This window comes from Stegostoma tigrinum, chromosome 15, assembly GCF_030684315.1.
Source record: "Stegostoma tigrinum isolate sSteTig4 chromosome 15, sSteTig4.hap1, whole genome shotgun sequence".
NCBI lineage: Eukaryota > Metazoa > Chordata > Chondrichthyes > Orectolobiformes > Stegostomatidae > Stegostoma > Stegostoma tigrinum.
The window spans coordinates 67,336,378-67,353,586 of NC_081368.1; positions in this window are offsets into that span (position 1 = coordinate 67,336,378).

The following is a 17,209-nucleotide window of genomic DNA, read 5'->3' on the forward strand; positions in this document are numbered from 1 at the left end:
ATAATCTGATTGAGTGAGGGAGAGGGAAAATTACAAAAATATTAAAAATAAGGTGGTGCTGGAACTGACTAAATGACTGGAATAACATGATAGATATAAGGTTCACATGCTGAGGGTCTAACCAAAGTAAAAAGTAATTGATAGCTCTACAAGCTAATTAAGGTAGGCAGATTGTAACAATTTATCAAGGTGATGGTGTCAAAACAGGACAGAAAGAAGGTTTTAGAGACACGGAACAGTGTGGTGGGGTCATGTGTAGTGCGACATAAACCCAAGATCAGGTTTGGCATGGGTATGGAACTTGGGTATATGGCAGCCTCCTCAGGACGTGTCAGATCGTTGACACGGCTACTACCTTTACACGTAGGAACACCCATCACTTGCACGGCAGATACTATGTGACTCAGCTAACAGTGTCTATCTCATATGCTGCAGGGCGAATGGCCTGAGGCATGGTATTTTGGTGAATCCATGCAGATGCTATGACAATGAATGAATGGACACTGCACAACAATTGCTGTACAGGAGTGTTCTCTCCCAGCCAGGGAACAGTTCAGCGATCAAAGACATTCAGCATCCGATCTTCAGGTAAGCAATTTCAAAGGCGGACTTTGAGATACACAACAGCGCAGAATCACTGAGCAGAGGCTGATAGCCAAGTTCCATATCTATGAAGACAGCATCAACCGTGATCCTGGGTTCATGTTGCACTACATGTGACCCCACCATACTGTACTGTATCTGTAAAACCTTCCTTACTGTCCTGATAAATTGTTACGATCTGTCTACCTTAATTAATTTGTACAGTTTTAAATGACTTCTTACTTTGGTTAGACCCTCAGCGTGCGACTCTTATACCTATCGTGTTATTCCAGTCATTGAGCCTTCAGCACTACCTTATTTTAAATCTTTTATAATTATCTCCCTGCTTCATTTAATTGGATTTTAGGTAATCTCTTTACTGGTTATTCGGCTGTTGACATTTTACTCATTGTCTAACACTCTTCATCACCTGGAGAGACTTATTATCTGACACTCCACTCACACCAGTTCTGTGATCTTTTGATCTCTCTGCCCTTGATTTCTCTGCCTATAAATTCTGTGTCTGTGTGCTTCTCTCTCACTGCATCTGATGAAAAGGCTACACTCCAAAACTAAACCTGTTAAACTATAACCTGGTGTCATGTGACTTCTGACTTTGTCCACCCAGTCAAACATCGGCACCTCCACATCATAACACCAGAATGACTTGATGAGGAAAATGTCTACAAAATTTTGAAGGATTGATTTTCGCAGTAGAGCAGGGTCCTATTTAACACTTGCAATGCTATATGGGACATGCTGAAGAGTCATGTTTTGCTCAGACAGTGTGTGAAACTTGGTATGTCATGTCTGAAACTGTTTCAACTTTCACTTGTAATATATCATTTAATGATCCAGGCGTCAGTTTGATGTGTACTTTGAAGAGCTTTCTACTGCAACAGTAGCTTTTAAATATCTGTATGCGCTTTCCTATACTTCACTCTGAAGGCAGCTAATTTCAATGCAACTGTATGATACTTGTTTTATTTTTGGGATCAATGCTCCATTCTAAGCCAAACACCAAATTTCACAGCCAGAGATAGCACCTAGCAGAGTGGGCACTTGGTGTTTGCATTGTAAGTCCAGAGCAGCGACAAATTCAGTGTAATAAATGATCACAATATACCTTGCTAGGAGTTGTCTTAAAGATTGATACAGAGAACACTGTTCTACTTGTGTTGTATACATATTTGATTTGATTTGATTTATTGCTGTCACATGTACCAAGATAGAGTGAAAAGTATTGTTTGGCATGCTGTCCAGACAAATCATACTTTACATAAGTGCATCAGGGTAATAGAATGGCTACAGAAAAGGTGCAGAGAAAGTTCAAGTCCAATATATGAGAGGTCTATTCTTATGTCTGATAACAGCAGGGAAGAAGCTGTTCTTGAATCTGTTGGTACACATTTTCTAACTTTTGTATCTTCTGCACGATGGATAAGGGTAAGGAGAGTATAGCTGGGATGGGAGGGGTCCTTGATTATGTTGGCTGTTTTCCGAAGGCAGCCGGCAGTGTAGATAGAGTCAATGGAAGGAAGTCTGGTTTTCTCAATGGACTGGGCTGCGTTCACAACTGTCTGTAATTTTTTGTGGTCTTGGAAAGAGCAGTTACCACAACAAGCTGTGATGCATCCATTCGGATGCTTTCTGTGGTGCATCTCTAAAAACTGATAACTGCAGGCATACCGAATTTCCTTAGCTTTCTGAGGAAGCAGAGGCTTTGATATGCTTTCCTGATTGTAGCTTTGACATGAATGAACTAGGATAGGTCATTGGCAATCCTTACTCCTAGGAATTTGAAGCTCCCAACACCTCCACCTCAGCACCATTGATACAGATAGGAATTAGCGAGTTTTGAGAAGATTTGTATCTCAGGCTCTGGATGTGAGTTTGCTCGCTGAGCTGGAAGGTTAGTTTTCAGACGTTTCATCACCATTCTAGGTAACATCATCAGTGAGCCTCCGACGAAGTGCTGGTGTTATGTCCCGCTTTCTATTTATCTGGTTAGATTTCCTTGGGTTGGTGATGTCATTTCCTGTGTTGGTGATGTCATTTCCTGTTCTTTTTCTCTGGGGATGGTAGATTGGCTCCAAATCAATGTGTTTGTTGATGGAGTTCTGGTTGGAATGCCATGCTTCTAGGAATTCTCGTGCATGTCTCTGTTTGGCTTGTCCTCGGATGGATGTGTTGTCCCAATCAAAGTGGTGTCCTTCCTCATCTGTATGAAAGGATACGAGTGATAGTGGGTCAAGAACAATGAACATCAACTAGCCACAGAACATCACAAGCCATTAAAAAGGATAAAATCCAAGGTCCAGTTAGATTGTGCCCTCAGATGCCCAAATGAATTAGTGAGAAGGTAACAAAGACACTGGCATCCATGGACGCAAGCTTGACAGTAAACAGAGCAGCATCTGATATTGGTGACTGCAACTCCTGTCATCAAAAACATCATTCATCCATAGAAACCTAGAAAATAAAAGCAGGAGTAGACCATTCAGCAGTTTGAGCCTGATCTGCCATTCAACACTATCATGGCTGATCATCTGATTCAGCATCCTACTGTCGCTTTCACCTTTTACACATTAATCCCTGTGGACCTCGATCTAACTCCTTCCAGAAAACAGTCAATGTATCAGTCTCTACCACATTGTGTGGCAGAGAATTCCACAGGCTCACCACTCCCTGAATGTAGAAATTTCTCCTCATTTCAGACCCTGTACCCTTACCCAAGGAACTACAGCGCCTTTCCGTTAATGGTCAGAACAGACTAAACAACGTGAAAATAAATCTGGAGAAGGAGAACATAATATAAAGTAACCATCATGGATTTGCAAAACAAATGATGTTTTAAACATAGCTAGCAAGAATGCAGATGCTAGAATCAGAGGTAACGCAGTGCGGAGATGGAGAAACACAGCAGGTCGTGCAACAACAGTGGATCTGGAAAACAAAGTGTGGAGCTGGATGAACACAGCAGGCCAAGCACCATCTTAGGAGCACAAAAGCTGATATTTCAGGCTTAGCCCCTTCATCAGAAAAGGGGGATGGGGAGAGGGTTCTGAAATAAATAGGGAGAGAGGGGGAGGTTTACATTTCAGATCGGGAAGCTTCTTCAGATTTCTGAACAAGTGCCCCAACCCGAAGCATCAATTTTCCTGCTCCTCTGATGCTGCCTGGCCTGCCATTTTAAACAACCTTCTAATGTCCTTTGAAGAATCTACAGATCATATAAACAAGGCAATGGATGTGGTGTGCAGTGCTGCATAAAGCCTCGTGAGATATGTGGAGGTAGAGGCCTGGAGCGAAGATGGATTGGAAGATAAAAGAAAGAGCAGAGTGTGGGAAGGAAAGATATTTGCTTGGGTTAGCAGAAGGCACTGCCCTACAGTGTTTTATCTACTGTGTCTTCAGGGATAACTCATGCCACATCCCCACCAGTGAGAAACCCATTTAACCACCCTGGTGAGATTCCCTGTGTATCATGAGTTTCGACACTGAAATTACAATTGGCTGGCTGATTAAAAGCTTCTCCTGGATTCTGTTGCTGAAAACCAAGGCTCAAGGAGCTCAAATACCGAGAAGACAAATGCTTTTCTTTCAGATCTCATGGCATGGGAGGATGGGGCATCAAATGGGTCAGAGCAATGTTGCAGGGTTGACTTTTCCCCCTTGCTGTCCAGTATTCTGCCCAGTTGGCTTCAGATTGAGGCATATGGAGGCCTCGCCTAATCCCCATTAATCCACCAGGCAGATTGTCCTTGTTTTCCAGCCAGAAAGCTAGCCATTGCCTGCTGAGAGGATAAAGATCATAAAGCATGCAAAAAAACTGGAAGCAATTTTCAAATGAATAGAACAGAAATCAGGGATGCAATGATAGATTTACATAATGCTTTGGATATTCCACACTTTTGGAATGCTGTGTGAGACTTCAGTCTCCATACAATTGAAACCGTGGAACAAATGCAGAGAATCAGAGTGATATATGAATTTTCAGATGGAACTGGTAGGGAAGCTTGAGAAGCACAGTGGCTTAGTGGTTAGCACTGCTGCCTCACAGCAGTACGGGGCCCAGGTTTGATTCCATGCTCCAGCAACTGCCTGCGTGGAGTTTGCATATTATCCCTGTACCTGCATGGGTTTCCTCCACGTGCTCTGGTTAATTTCCACAGTCCACGGATTTTCGGGCTAGCTGGATTAGCCATGCTAAATTGCCCAAAGTGTCTAGGGATGTGTAGCTTAGGTTCATTAGCCACACAAAATGCAAGGTTACAGGGAAAGGGTAGGGGTTTGGCTCTGGTGGGATGCTGTTTGAGGGGTTAGTGTGGACTTGTTGGGCTGAGTGGCCTGTTTCCACACTGTGAGTATTCTATGATAAGAGGAAATATCAAAGTTTGCAACACTACACAAGTAACTAGTTGTTACTTTTCTCAAATGACCTAAGCATGTGCATGTGTTTTCTGTCAAAAATAGAAGGATCATTGAAACTAAAAATTATATGATGCCTGCCAGTGGTTAAATTCCTTGCTGTTGAATGAGGGTACAAGCCACTTCCTGCACCAATTGTGTCTCATTATTTGGGCGTCATGGTGGCTCAGTAGTCAGCACTGCTGCCTGACAGCGCCAGGGACCTGGTTTTGATTCCACCCTCAGGCAACCGTTTGTGTGGAGGTTGCATGTTCTCCCTGTGTCTGCGTGGATTTCCTCCAGGTGCTCCAGTTAATACCTACAGTCCAAAAATGTGCAGGTTAGGTGGATTGTCCATGATAAATTGCCCATTGTACCCAGGAATGTGGAGGTTAGATGGGTTATGAGTGATGAGTCTGGGCGGGTAAAAGAACTGTTTCGGCCTGGAAAGAACAAAGCATGTTTTGAGGTAAGTGTACTTTGGAAGTGGGATGGGGAGAACTGCCCCATTCAGCAAGAGATCCAGAACTATGCCCAGAAAATGGGGTGAAGATTTCTCCTGATTTGTCATGTCCAGAGCAATTATAAGGAACAGGGCAGGTTCAGAGAGACCAGCACTTATGGATACACAACTTTTAAAATTTGGCACCACCATACCAGTCAATTCTCAGATCCCCTGGAAATGGTGTGTGGTAAGCTAGTCAGAAATTGGACATGATACTCACCATAAAGGGTATGTATTTCCAATCTGAAAAAGACTCAATAATGCAGAGTCTTTGTCTCCTGTGGATTAACCAATCCTCTATCCTCGTTAATGTAGTTCCCCATTTACCGTGAGCTCCTACCATAAGCAACAACATTTTAATATAGCACCTTATTGAATACTTTCCGTAAATCCAAACATACTGCATCTACCAGTTGCCCTTTATCAGTTCTGCTTGTTATATCCTCAAAGAACGCTAGAAAATTTATGAAACATGATTTCCCATACACAAAACCATGTTGACTCTGTTTGAATATGTTAAGCTTTTATAATCGACCTGCTATTGCTTTGTTGATTGCTCCTAGAATCTAGTGAGTTCTGAAATATTTTGACCAATGTCTCCACTTCTTCTGCAACCACTCCCATTCAAATCCTTGGATTAGGGCCATCACATCCAGGTGAGTTATCTGCCTTTAGGCCCATCAGTTTGTCAAATACTTTGTCCTCGTGATACAGACACTTCCTTCCATTAGCAGATCTGATTTTGGTCAGATGTTAATAATGCCCTCCAGCATGAAGACCAATGAAAAAATATTGGCTTCACCTAACTTCCAACTCTCTGTTCATTTGGTTAATGCCCCAGTTGCATCTGCCCACACTTATTTTACATGGCTCCCTTTTTTACATACATAACTGCAAAGCTCTTGTTTGTTTCAACATTTCTTGACAATTTGTTTTCATAATTTGCTTCTCTCTTTATATTAACTTTTCTTCTGTTGGTTTCTGAAAATAATTCCCAAGCCTCTGGCATACCATTAGCTCTCACCACTATTTATGCTTTAATTTTTGATTGTGTAGCTCCCTTGATCAGTTAATTACTGGATTTTCCTTCTCCTTCTTTTTGATGGGAATAAATTTTTGTCGAGTGTAATGAAATATCTGCCAGTGCTCATCCACTGACATGCCCCTAGCTTGCTTTCCCACCTCACCATACACCACTGTTTCTGCATACCACTGTAACTGCTCTTGATTAAGCTGAAGAGCATTATTTAAGGCCTGAATTGCTCTTCTTTACGCTGAATTTGAAATTCTATCTTATTGTGATCCTTAACTGCAAGATCGCTTGTTAATCATACCTCTTTATACAATACTGGATCTAAAATAGTCTGTTCCAATGAAGGTTCCACAATATGTTGCCCTAAGAAACAGTTCCTCAAGCATGATACAATTTGTCTTCCATGTTAACCTTGCTTATTCTGATATGACCAGTCAATATGCATATTAAAATCATCCATGACTGTGGTAGCACTACTTTTACGCACTCTGTCATTGTCCTACAATAAGGAAAGACTTTGGGGAACTATAGCCGACTCTCACCTGTCATTTCTTTCCTTGACTATTTGCACACAAACTGTTTCCACAACAGTGGATCTGGAAAACCCTACCTACCACCACACTGGTACATCTTTTACTAATAAAGCCATCCCACCTCCTGTTTCTTTTTACCTACTTTTCCAGAACTCAAATATACATGAATATTGAGTTCCCACTCTGGGTCATGCCGTAACCAGGTCACTGCAATAGCTATTAAATCATATTCATTTGTTATAATCTTTTTCGTCAATGCATCTTTCTTATTATATATACTGACTGCATCCTTGACTTTTCACCATTATCACTTATTCTGTTTTTAATTTCTGCTGCACACTTATGTTTATTCCTTCTTGCTACTTGTTGATTATCGTTTTCTCTTCACTATACTTTTTATCTGCTCTCTCATTTCATTTTGATATTAAAAATTATGCTTCAATTGAACACAACCCCTCAGCTAATTAGTTTAAGTCATGCCTACAACCTTCGTTATACAATTTACCAAGACATTGATCCCAGCATGGGTCAAATGAAGACCATCTCAGTGGAAGATCTCCCTCATTGCCCAGGTCCATGAGTCAGAATCTATTTCTCCAACATCAATCTTTGAGTAATGCATTTATACCTTTAAACTTATTTTCCGTTTGCCAATTTGCTTATGGCTCTGGCAGGAATCCTAAGATTATTACCTTTGTGGATCTGCTTTCTAATTTATCCCTGAGCTGCTTGCAATCCCTCTTTCTTACTACTACTCATGCCATTGGTACCTGTCTAGACCATGATAACTGGATGCTTGCTGGCTTCCTTCAAGACCAAAAGCGATATCCTGCACTTTGACATCAAGTATTTAGGTACAATGCACAATCTATTTCCCTAACTATGCTCTCTCCTACTCCTATTACATTTCTTTTTGCCTTCACCTTGCACTTGAGTTGTACCATGCACCATGGTATTTGGCTAGTTTGCTCATCCTCTTTGCAAACTGTCCTCTCATCCACATTGAGAGCAAGAGTCTCACACCTCCTGAGTAAAGGCACTGACTGAGGCCCCTCCAAGCTAAATTCCAGATTATCATATCTGCTTCACTTGTAGTTACATTCACCCATCTCCCACCACAAACCAGATTTGATACAGTGAATCTAAGGGGTGTGAAAACAATGCCTCCCGCTCCGTGCAGCTCAGACTCTAACTCATCAACTCTGAGCCAAAGTTTCTCAAGAAGCCAACACTTGCTGCAAACACTCTGCTGATCATACTGGTGTCCATCAGCTCCTACACGCTACAGTTGCAACGCATTGCTTAGCCAACCATCTCCATTCTAGTTTAGGAATTAATTTGGATATTACATATTTTAGAAATATTAGCTATTTTAGAAATAAACCTCCCAATTGTACTATTTGGCTGTAATACTATCTCCTATTCCGAATCATATTTGCAATCAAAAAAGGTATGGAACCTATCAACCACTACCTGTTTTCCTGTGATGTCGTACTTTAGCTCCTACAAGTAGAAACTGTGGCTCTCTTCCACCAGTTTTTAATCTCCAACTGCTACTGCTGACCTTCTCTCATAATCTTCTTCATAGTCTTCTCTCACAATCTGCTTCACAGTGGTGCTGACTTGCTGCATGCTCTTCCCAGCCATGTGTTGTTGGCAAGTATTGAATGCCAATGACTGAGGATGAAGGGTGTGTGTGCATGTGGCTGGTGCCTGTGGATTGTGTCCTGGCACGTAATTAGATGCTGAGGAATGTGACCAGTGTCAAACTGAAACCACCAGGCATCTGCTCTGATTTCCATGTTGAGAGTTTTCAATGTCTGGCTTGTTTCGTGCGTTCAGTAAGATAGGGAACTGAATATTAACCAGGTGAGTGAGGGAGATAACAGAACTTTTAATAAACTCTAAGTCCCCTGAATTGGCAAACTACTGCTGCCTGGTGAGAAACTCACCTCGCGGCTGCATGACGGATATTCCTAACGTTGAGATCAGCCTTACCAGACTTCATGTCTAATTCTCCAGCAAATCTCATCATAGCTCTCATCACTCAGACACCACAAGATTCCACCCTATATTTTTGTACCATGAATGAGGCAGCATTATTGAAATTCTTAGCTGCCTGGGAGTTTCTGGAGTCGACTATTTACGGTGAGATAGAGTTTAGAGTGAACAAAAATGTAGGAATGGTGGGTTCTTGTCCCTAAAGGACAGCCATTCCATATGAATGGTTACCCTGCTGCAGCGGAAACCATGTTGTGCGCGGCGTATATGTCAGACCAATTTGAAGGAAATACATACATGTCACTGCTTGACTTGGAAAGATTGTTTGTGACATCTCCAAAGCTTACATGGAAAGGTGGGGTCGTGTGAAGGAGATGGAGTACTGGGGGTGAATGGGAATGGATCAGGGTGCCAAAGAAGAGTAATCCCTTTAAGTATTTCACATGAACTTGATGGAATTTTCAGTTTCTTGCAATTTTGACCAGAAAAAAGTTCATACTGAAAGTAGGACAAAGTACCACATTATATAAATGAACAATTGATATACCAACCAAGCAATCCATCATAGAGCCTGGCAACTTGGCATTGGTACATTCAGTATTATTTTATTTGGCAAAAGATTAACTTTTAAAGTATTAGATGATGTCTTGTGACTGTTCATGGAAATGTAATGAAGTAAAATTACTTAAATAGTACATGGCACAACTTAAAATGTTATATCCCTTCCTGATATTGAAAGATACATTTCTGGTAAAACATTAACAAGAGCCTACTGCAGCACTAAACAATCATTACTCCATAATCAAGACAAAGGCATGTCTGTAGGATTCTGGTTTGCAATCAGTAATTTGTTGATTTTAGGCGGTTGGAATCACCCCCAGATCCTTCGTTCTGATAATGGACTTACTTCGGGAATTTGAACTGAAGAAGGCAGTAGACAGGAACTTCAGGGCAAAATAATTTGTGTATATATTTATAATACAGAAAAGTAAGTATAGTACAAGTAATGCAGATAAAAGCACTAAACTCTGAAATTAACACGATCAATTATACAGAGGATAGTAATTAAATACACAATTAAATTAAACACAGAGTAAACACTATTAGCACCTAAACAGCCATTTTAATCACATAAACTTTAATGAGGCTTCCTATCCTTGGAGTCCCATGCACTGTCGTCACCCACTTTCCCCTCCCTGCCAGCTAAGTGGGGAACTTTGGGGTCTTAGGAGTTTAACTTCACCACCGGGCAAAAACACAATTTTGAAGTACAGCTGGTTGTTCATAGAATTCCTATGCTGTGGAAACAGGCCATTTGGCCCACCACATCCACACCTACCCTCTGAAGAACATCCCACCCAGACCCATCTCAAGATCCCTACCCTTTCCCTGCAACACAAATGGCTAACACACCTAATCTACACATCCCTGAATACTATATGGCAATTTAGCGTGGCCAATCCAACTAACCTGCACATCTTTGGATTTATGGGAGGAAACCAGAGCACCTGGTGCATGACTCCCATGCAGACACAGGGACAACATGCAAACTCCACCCAGACAGTCACCCAAGGGTGTAATTGAACCAGGGTCACTGGCCCTGTGAGGTAGCAGTGCTAACCAGTGAGCTCCTGTGCTGTCAGCTCTCTTGGTTTAGGTCAGGCCTGTGTCTGGAAGCTCTTGTTTGGATTGTGCTTGGTTGGCCTCCCCCATCTTGGATGTCCTTTTTTATGACACCCTTACTTTGGCTTCCCAATGCAGCTTCTCTGTTTGGTCTCTAAAGTACTTGGTTCCGAAGTTGCTTGTTGGGGCTAGAAGCCTGTGGGGAAGCTATTTCTGCAGAAGCTTGTTATGGAAACATAAAGCTCCCTCTCAGGTAAGATCAGGGCTGGCAGTTGTATAAATGGTGTGCCCCATTATCTCCTCTCAAACCTGTGGTGTCCAATATGTTTCGCGTGTTCCCTTTGAGGCCAATTGGTTTCCCAATAGTTAAGGGTATGTGTGAATGGATTTTGATTGAAGTTGAATGTCAGGTATATTGTCGGCCCCATACTGCGTCGCCTGAGGTATAAAAATTAGTTTTAGCCCAGAGTGTTAGTTTTAGTTGATTATTCTCTTAGAGTAGAGGTGTAAATTGGAATTCCAGGCTGAACAATAATCTCAGGCTGAAATCATTTTGGCTGTCTATATTTGCTGCAGCCTGAACTCAGGATGTTGCGCAGTATTTTAGATATTAGAAAAGTTCAAGATCTTGCCCAATATTTTAGATGATGGCAATTTTTGTTCAATCCAACATGCTTTTCCAATTTGATTGAGTTTTTTGAGGAGATGACAAGAATGATTGATGAGGAAAGGGCAGTGGATGTTGTCTACATGGACTTTTTATCAGGAATTTGATGATGTACCTCATGGTACCTAGGGGGAGATGATGGTTTCGTGGTATTATTGCTGGACTGTTAATCCAGAGCCCTGATAATGTTCTGGGGACATGGGGTCAAATTCCACCACAGCAGATGGTGGAATTTGAATTCAGTTTTTTAAAAAAATCTAGAAATAAGAATCTAATGATGACCATGAATCCATTGTCAATTGTCAGAAAAACCCATCTGGTTTACCAATGTCCTTTACGGAAGGAAACTGTCATCCTTACCCAGTCTGGCCTACATGTGACTCCAGGCCCACAGCAATGTGGTTGCCTTTTAACTGTCGTCTGGTCAATTAGGAATGGGCAGTAAATGCTGCCTGGTGAGCGATGCTCTTGTCCTGTGAATGAACAAATGAATAAAAGAGGCAGGCTGGCACAAAAGGTAGAGTCTCATGGGATCTAGGGTGTGCTGGCTAGATGGATACAGAACTAGCTAGGTATTAGAAGGCAGAGAGTATCAGTGGAAGCGAGCTTTTTGGAATTGAGATTAGTGACTAGCGATGTACTTCAGAGATCTATGCTAGGACCTTTGTTGTTTGGATTATCTATAAATTATGTGGACAAAGTAGTTTGTTATAGACTAGACTAGACCCCCTCAAGATATTTTACTAGGTAACCTAGACCCTAAATTTTTATTATTTTAAGGGCAAATGTGAAGTGCCTGCTCCAGATGCAATGTGACTGGTCGAACTACTTGACATTAAGCAAAACATAATTAAATACAACCAAAGAAAGAGCATTTTAGAATAACTTAACTCTATTAGGAAACTTAACAGAATAATAGATACCATAACCAATACTAATGAACTCTTCCAATACAGTAACATCCCATAAACAGACTCCTCGGCAAAATGATAAGTTCAGATTCAGATTCTCACATGCAGTTCTCTAATCCAGGAAGAAAAAATATCAAGAGAAAATTCAGAGAAATTAGCAGCCAGGATATATTCACTGAAGCTTCCAACTATGCCCAGACCCCAATAGCTTCTGCTTAGAGCTAAAAACTCAGAAATCATGATCCGTGAGAGCTGGCCATTCATGCTGTTTTAAAAACTATCCAAGGCTTCCCAAGTTGTTTACTGTAGTGGTTCTGGTAGGCTGGTCATCACGTCTGCCTTGCAAAGAGGACAAAATAACTTCTCAAAATCACAGCATCATTGCAAGTTGATTTGATTCGTAAGTTTGTTGATGGCACAAAAATTGGCAGCGTTGCAGATAATAAGGAGGTCTATCAAAGGATACAGCGGGATGTGGATAGATTGCAGCCTCAGGCGGAGACTTAGCAGATGGAGTATAATGCGGACAAATGCAAGGTGGTGCATTTTGAAAGATCAAATTCGGTTGTGAATTATACAATAAATGGCAGAACCCTTTGGAGCACTGATATAGTGAGGGACCTGGGTGTACCGGTCTACAGACCCCTGAAAGTGGCAACACAGGTAAAGGCCTACAGCACACTTGCCTTCTTCGGTCAGTGCATCAAATATAAAAGTTGGAAAGTACAAAACTATAGTCAAGCCACATTTGGCATATTGCATGCAGATCTGGTCACTTCACTACCAGAAGGACTTTGATGCTTCGGAGAGGGTGCAAAGAAAGCTAACCTGGATGTTGTCTGGTCTGGGGGGCTTTAGGTATGATGAGAGTTTGGATAAATTCAGATTGTTTTCACTGGAACGATGGAGGCTGAGGGGGTGAACTGATAGAAGCCTGCAAAATTATGAGAGACACAGATAAGGTGGATAGTCAGAGAGGCTTTTTGCCAGGGTGGAAAGGTCAAACACAAGAGGGTATAGATTCAAAGCGAAAGGGAGAAAGTTTGGGGGAGAAGTGTGGGGAATATTCTTCACACAGAGGTTGGTGGTGCTTGGAATGCCCTGCCGGTGGAGGTGCTGAAGCAATTTCGCAAAGTTTAAAGTGTTTCTTAACAGAGACATGAATGTGAAGTGAACAGAGGGATAGATACCACATATGGGCAATTAGCAGTGGGTCTAAACAAGGATGAAGACTTGGTATAGGCTTGGTGGCCTGAAGGACCTGTTCCTGTGCTGCATTGTGTTGCAAATTGGATTGCTGAACACTCCTTTTAATCTGGGACTTAGTGCTGGTCCTGTCTGCTATTTGGTTCCAGGTTGGCTGCGTTTGATGGCAATGTAACGTTCCTGCAGGCCAAGGGTAAGCTATCAGGACATTCAAGGCTACAGGAAAAAGGACTGCCCACTTTTTCACCAGCCAGACCAACAACATTTCCAGGTCTCTGTCAGCAGAATTGGTTCAGCACACCAGGAATACATTGTGCGGTTTTGTCTCCCCCGGGAAAGTTATCGTTGCCATAGAAGGGATGCAACAAAGATTTGCTTTGAGATGGTAGCACTGTCCTATGAGGAAAAATCTGACAAGCTGGGCCTGGTAATCTACATTCCAAAGGGCAGTAGAAGCTCAATCTTGAGTATTCTTCAAATGCAGGGTGATAAAATTTTGATTGCCAGCAGCACGAAGGGTTTTGTGAATAGTATGGGTAAAGGGCATTGAAGTGTTTGATCAGTCCTGGCCGTATTAAGTGGTGGAGCAGGCTCCATGGGCTGAATGGACCATCCCTGTTCTTATCTCCCTGTATGTGTCATCAGTGGCATACCTGATACCTGCAGTGTCCTGCATTTCCACTCATCCTGCACAGCAACAACACAATAATTATCCAAAGAGACCAGTTGCATAATTAGCAAATCGAAGAATGGGAAAATATATGAGAACAGTCACTGCAAGCCATGGTGGTCTGGTGGACTATGAAGATCACTCAATAAAACACTTAGCTGAAGAGGGTTGATACTTAATGTCAAATAGAATTCCTTCAGTTCCAAATTTCCGTGGAAATTTTCAATGCATTAAATACATGCCTTATTTGGGTACCTGAAACTGATAAACTGTTTTGAACTTTGTAAAATTATACTTGGAATTTCCAGGAAGCGAAGTACTCGATCATTTCTGCATAAAACGTTGGAAAAGTCTCATAGCTTTTTGCACTCTCAATCCTTACAATAGATTGAACCCTTCTAGAGGAAGAGCTTCTTAGTGAGAGGGGAAACACAATATTACATTTCACATGTTCCTTTTGCAGAAGATCGTTGTTAATAAATGGTTTTCAAAGCAAAATTTCATCTGTACTTCCTATTCCTGGCAGATTGTTTGGTTGGATGTATTATCAGTTGTCAAATCAATTGATTAGCACCCTCTACAGGATATCTGTGCAAGAGTCTGCCAAATTGTGTTTGAAAATGAAAGCAGTGAAACTGAGGGAACGTTGAAGTGTGTATATAACTGGCAAATAGCTTTATTGTGATGTGTATTTACATTGTTCTCTTCTGTGGCAATGGCCTGTTACCACATAAGGAAACTTTTTCTAGTTATTTAGAAATGTAATTTATTCACATTTCTTTGAAAGAAAACCGCATTGACAGTTGAAAATATTTTAGGGAGAGAAGGAGCAATTATCTTGTCACGGTGTCTATCTAACAGGTCCTGGCATTTTTCCAACATTAAACTCCATCTCATGATAAATGTGCAGATTACATGCCTGGATGTGTTGTGTCAGGATCCCACTGTTTGACTTTGCCAATGAGGCCATTTCATAGATACATGGAAAATAAGAGCAGGACTAGGCCATTTGACCATTCTGCATTCAATGTGATTATGACTGATCATCTAACTCAGTATTCTGTTCCCATTTTCTCCCCATATCCTTTGACCCCTTTAGCCCTAAGCTCTGCTTCAAACTCCTTCTAACTTCCAATGAATATAGTCCTAACCGATTCAGTTTCTCTTCATACATTATTCCTGCCACCCCAAGAGTCAGTCTGGTAAAGACTCGCACACCCTCCATAGCCAGAACATGCTACCTCAGTAAAGGAGACCAAAACTGCACACAGTATCCCCAGGGATGGTCTAAGCAAGGCTCTGTACATTTGTAACTAGACTGCTCATGTACCCTCAATCCTCTTGCTCTGAAGGCCAACATACCATTTTCCTTCCTCACTGCCTGCTGCACCTGTATGCTTACTTTAAGTGACTTTGAAAAAGGACAGCCAGGTCTCATTGCACCTCCCCCTTTCCAAAATTAAGTGAGTAAGCTCACATTTATCCACATTAAATTTCATCTGCCACGTTTTTGCCCATTTATTCAATTTGTCCAAATTACACTGAAGTATCTCTGCATCCTCCTCACAATCACCCTCCCACCCAGTTTTATGTCATCTGCAAGCTTGGAGATACTACATTTCATTTCCACGTCTAAATCATTAAAGTGTGTTGTGAATACCCTGGGGCGCAAGCACTGATCCCTGCGATACCTCACTGGTCACTGTCTTTCACTCGGAAAAAGACCTATTTATTCCCAGTCTTTGCTTCCTGCCTGCAAGTCATTTGTTTATCCATGTCAGTATGCTACCCCCAAACCCTAACACTTTCGTTTTACATGCTGATCTGTTATGTGGCACCTAATCAACAATATTCTGAAAGTTCAAGTAAACCACCTTTTCTGGTTCCCTGTTATCAACCTTACAAGTTATATCCTTGAAAAATTCCAGCAGATTTGTCAAACATGCTTTCCCATTTGTAAACCCGTGCTGACTCTCTTCAATCATGTCACTATTTACCAAATGCTTTGCTGTTCAATATTTTTTAATGGAGTCTAGCATTTTCCCCACTATTGATGTTAGGCATTTCTTCACTGTTGTGGATCACAGATGATGTTTGTGCAGTTCTTTCCTGTTCCATTTAGTCAAATGTACCAGGACACTTGATAAGTCACCATTCGAAATAAAGAAGCCACTTTCTTTTAATTGTATTTGCACAACAGTATGCAGTGCTGATATCAGAGGAACAATCTAGAGGTAGTGAGCTCACAATCTCCATCATGGAAAATTGAACTCAGTGCAATGGAAATTTATGGACTTCCACAAGATGAAGTGACTAAGATCATTATAAAATGCCAACTGATTCACTAATAACTGTCGTGAGAAAAAATGTGTCATTCAAGTCGATAATTTCAATCCAATTTACATAACTCATGGAGGTTAATGTCTAGTGCAGCATTAAGTGTTAGACTGTGAATATCCAGAGAAGCTGACAATGTGCAGACACCCACGTCCTGAAAACAAATATGTGAGAAAAGCAAAATGTACTGGCATGGGGTAAATTGTTGGCTGTGAAGAACATGATCAAGATATATGAGCAATCACATTGAGACTGTAGAATCAGTTTGGCCCCAAACTGACAGGGCAGTTATAGTGTAAATACAACATGTATCTGGAGTATGGCAACTTTGAAACTGGAATAAACTCACACAACACTCCTTATTGGAATTAATCTTATTTGACTTTATTTCACAGTCAATTCAGCAGTGTGCCTTACGACATAGACATCAATATTTCCTTCAACACTGACTGTGATAATGGCATAAAACTATGGAATGAACATCCCCAATCTCCCCTGAGATTATAAAGACCTTCACTCTACGCTTTGCTACCTCATTAAATCAAATGTATAAATTGTGAAAGAGTGTGAGAGGAGACAGACAGGTTAAAGAGGAGGGGTTAGAGTCAGTGAAGGTGAACGTAGGTGCGGAGTTAGGAAGGGGATAGGTCGTTCCATGGAGGATGGACAGCTCAAGGAGGTGGGATGAGGTTAATGGGTAGGAGATGGGGCGGAGCTTGAGGTGGGTGGAA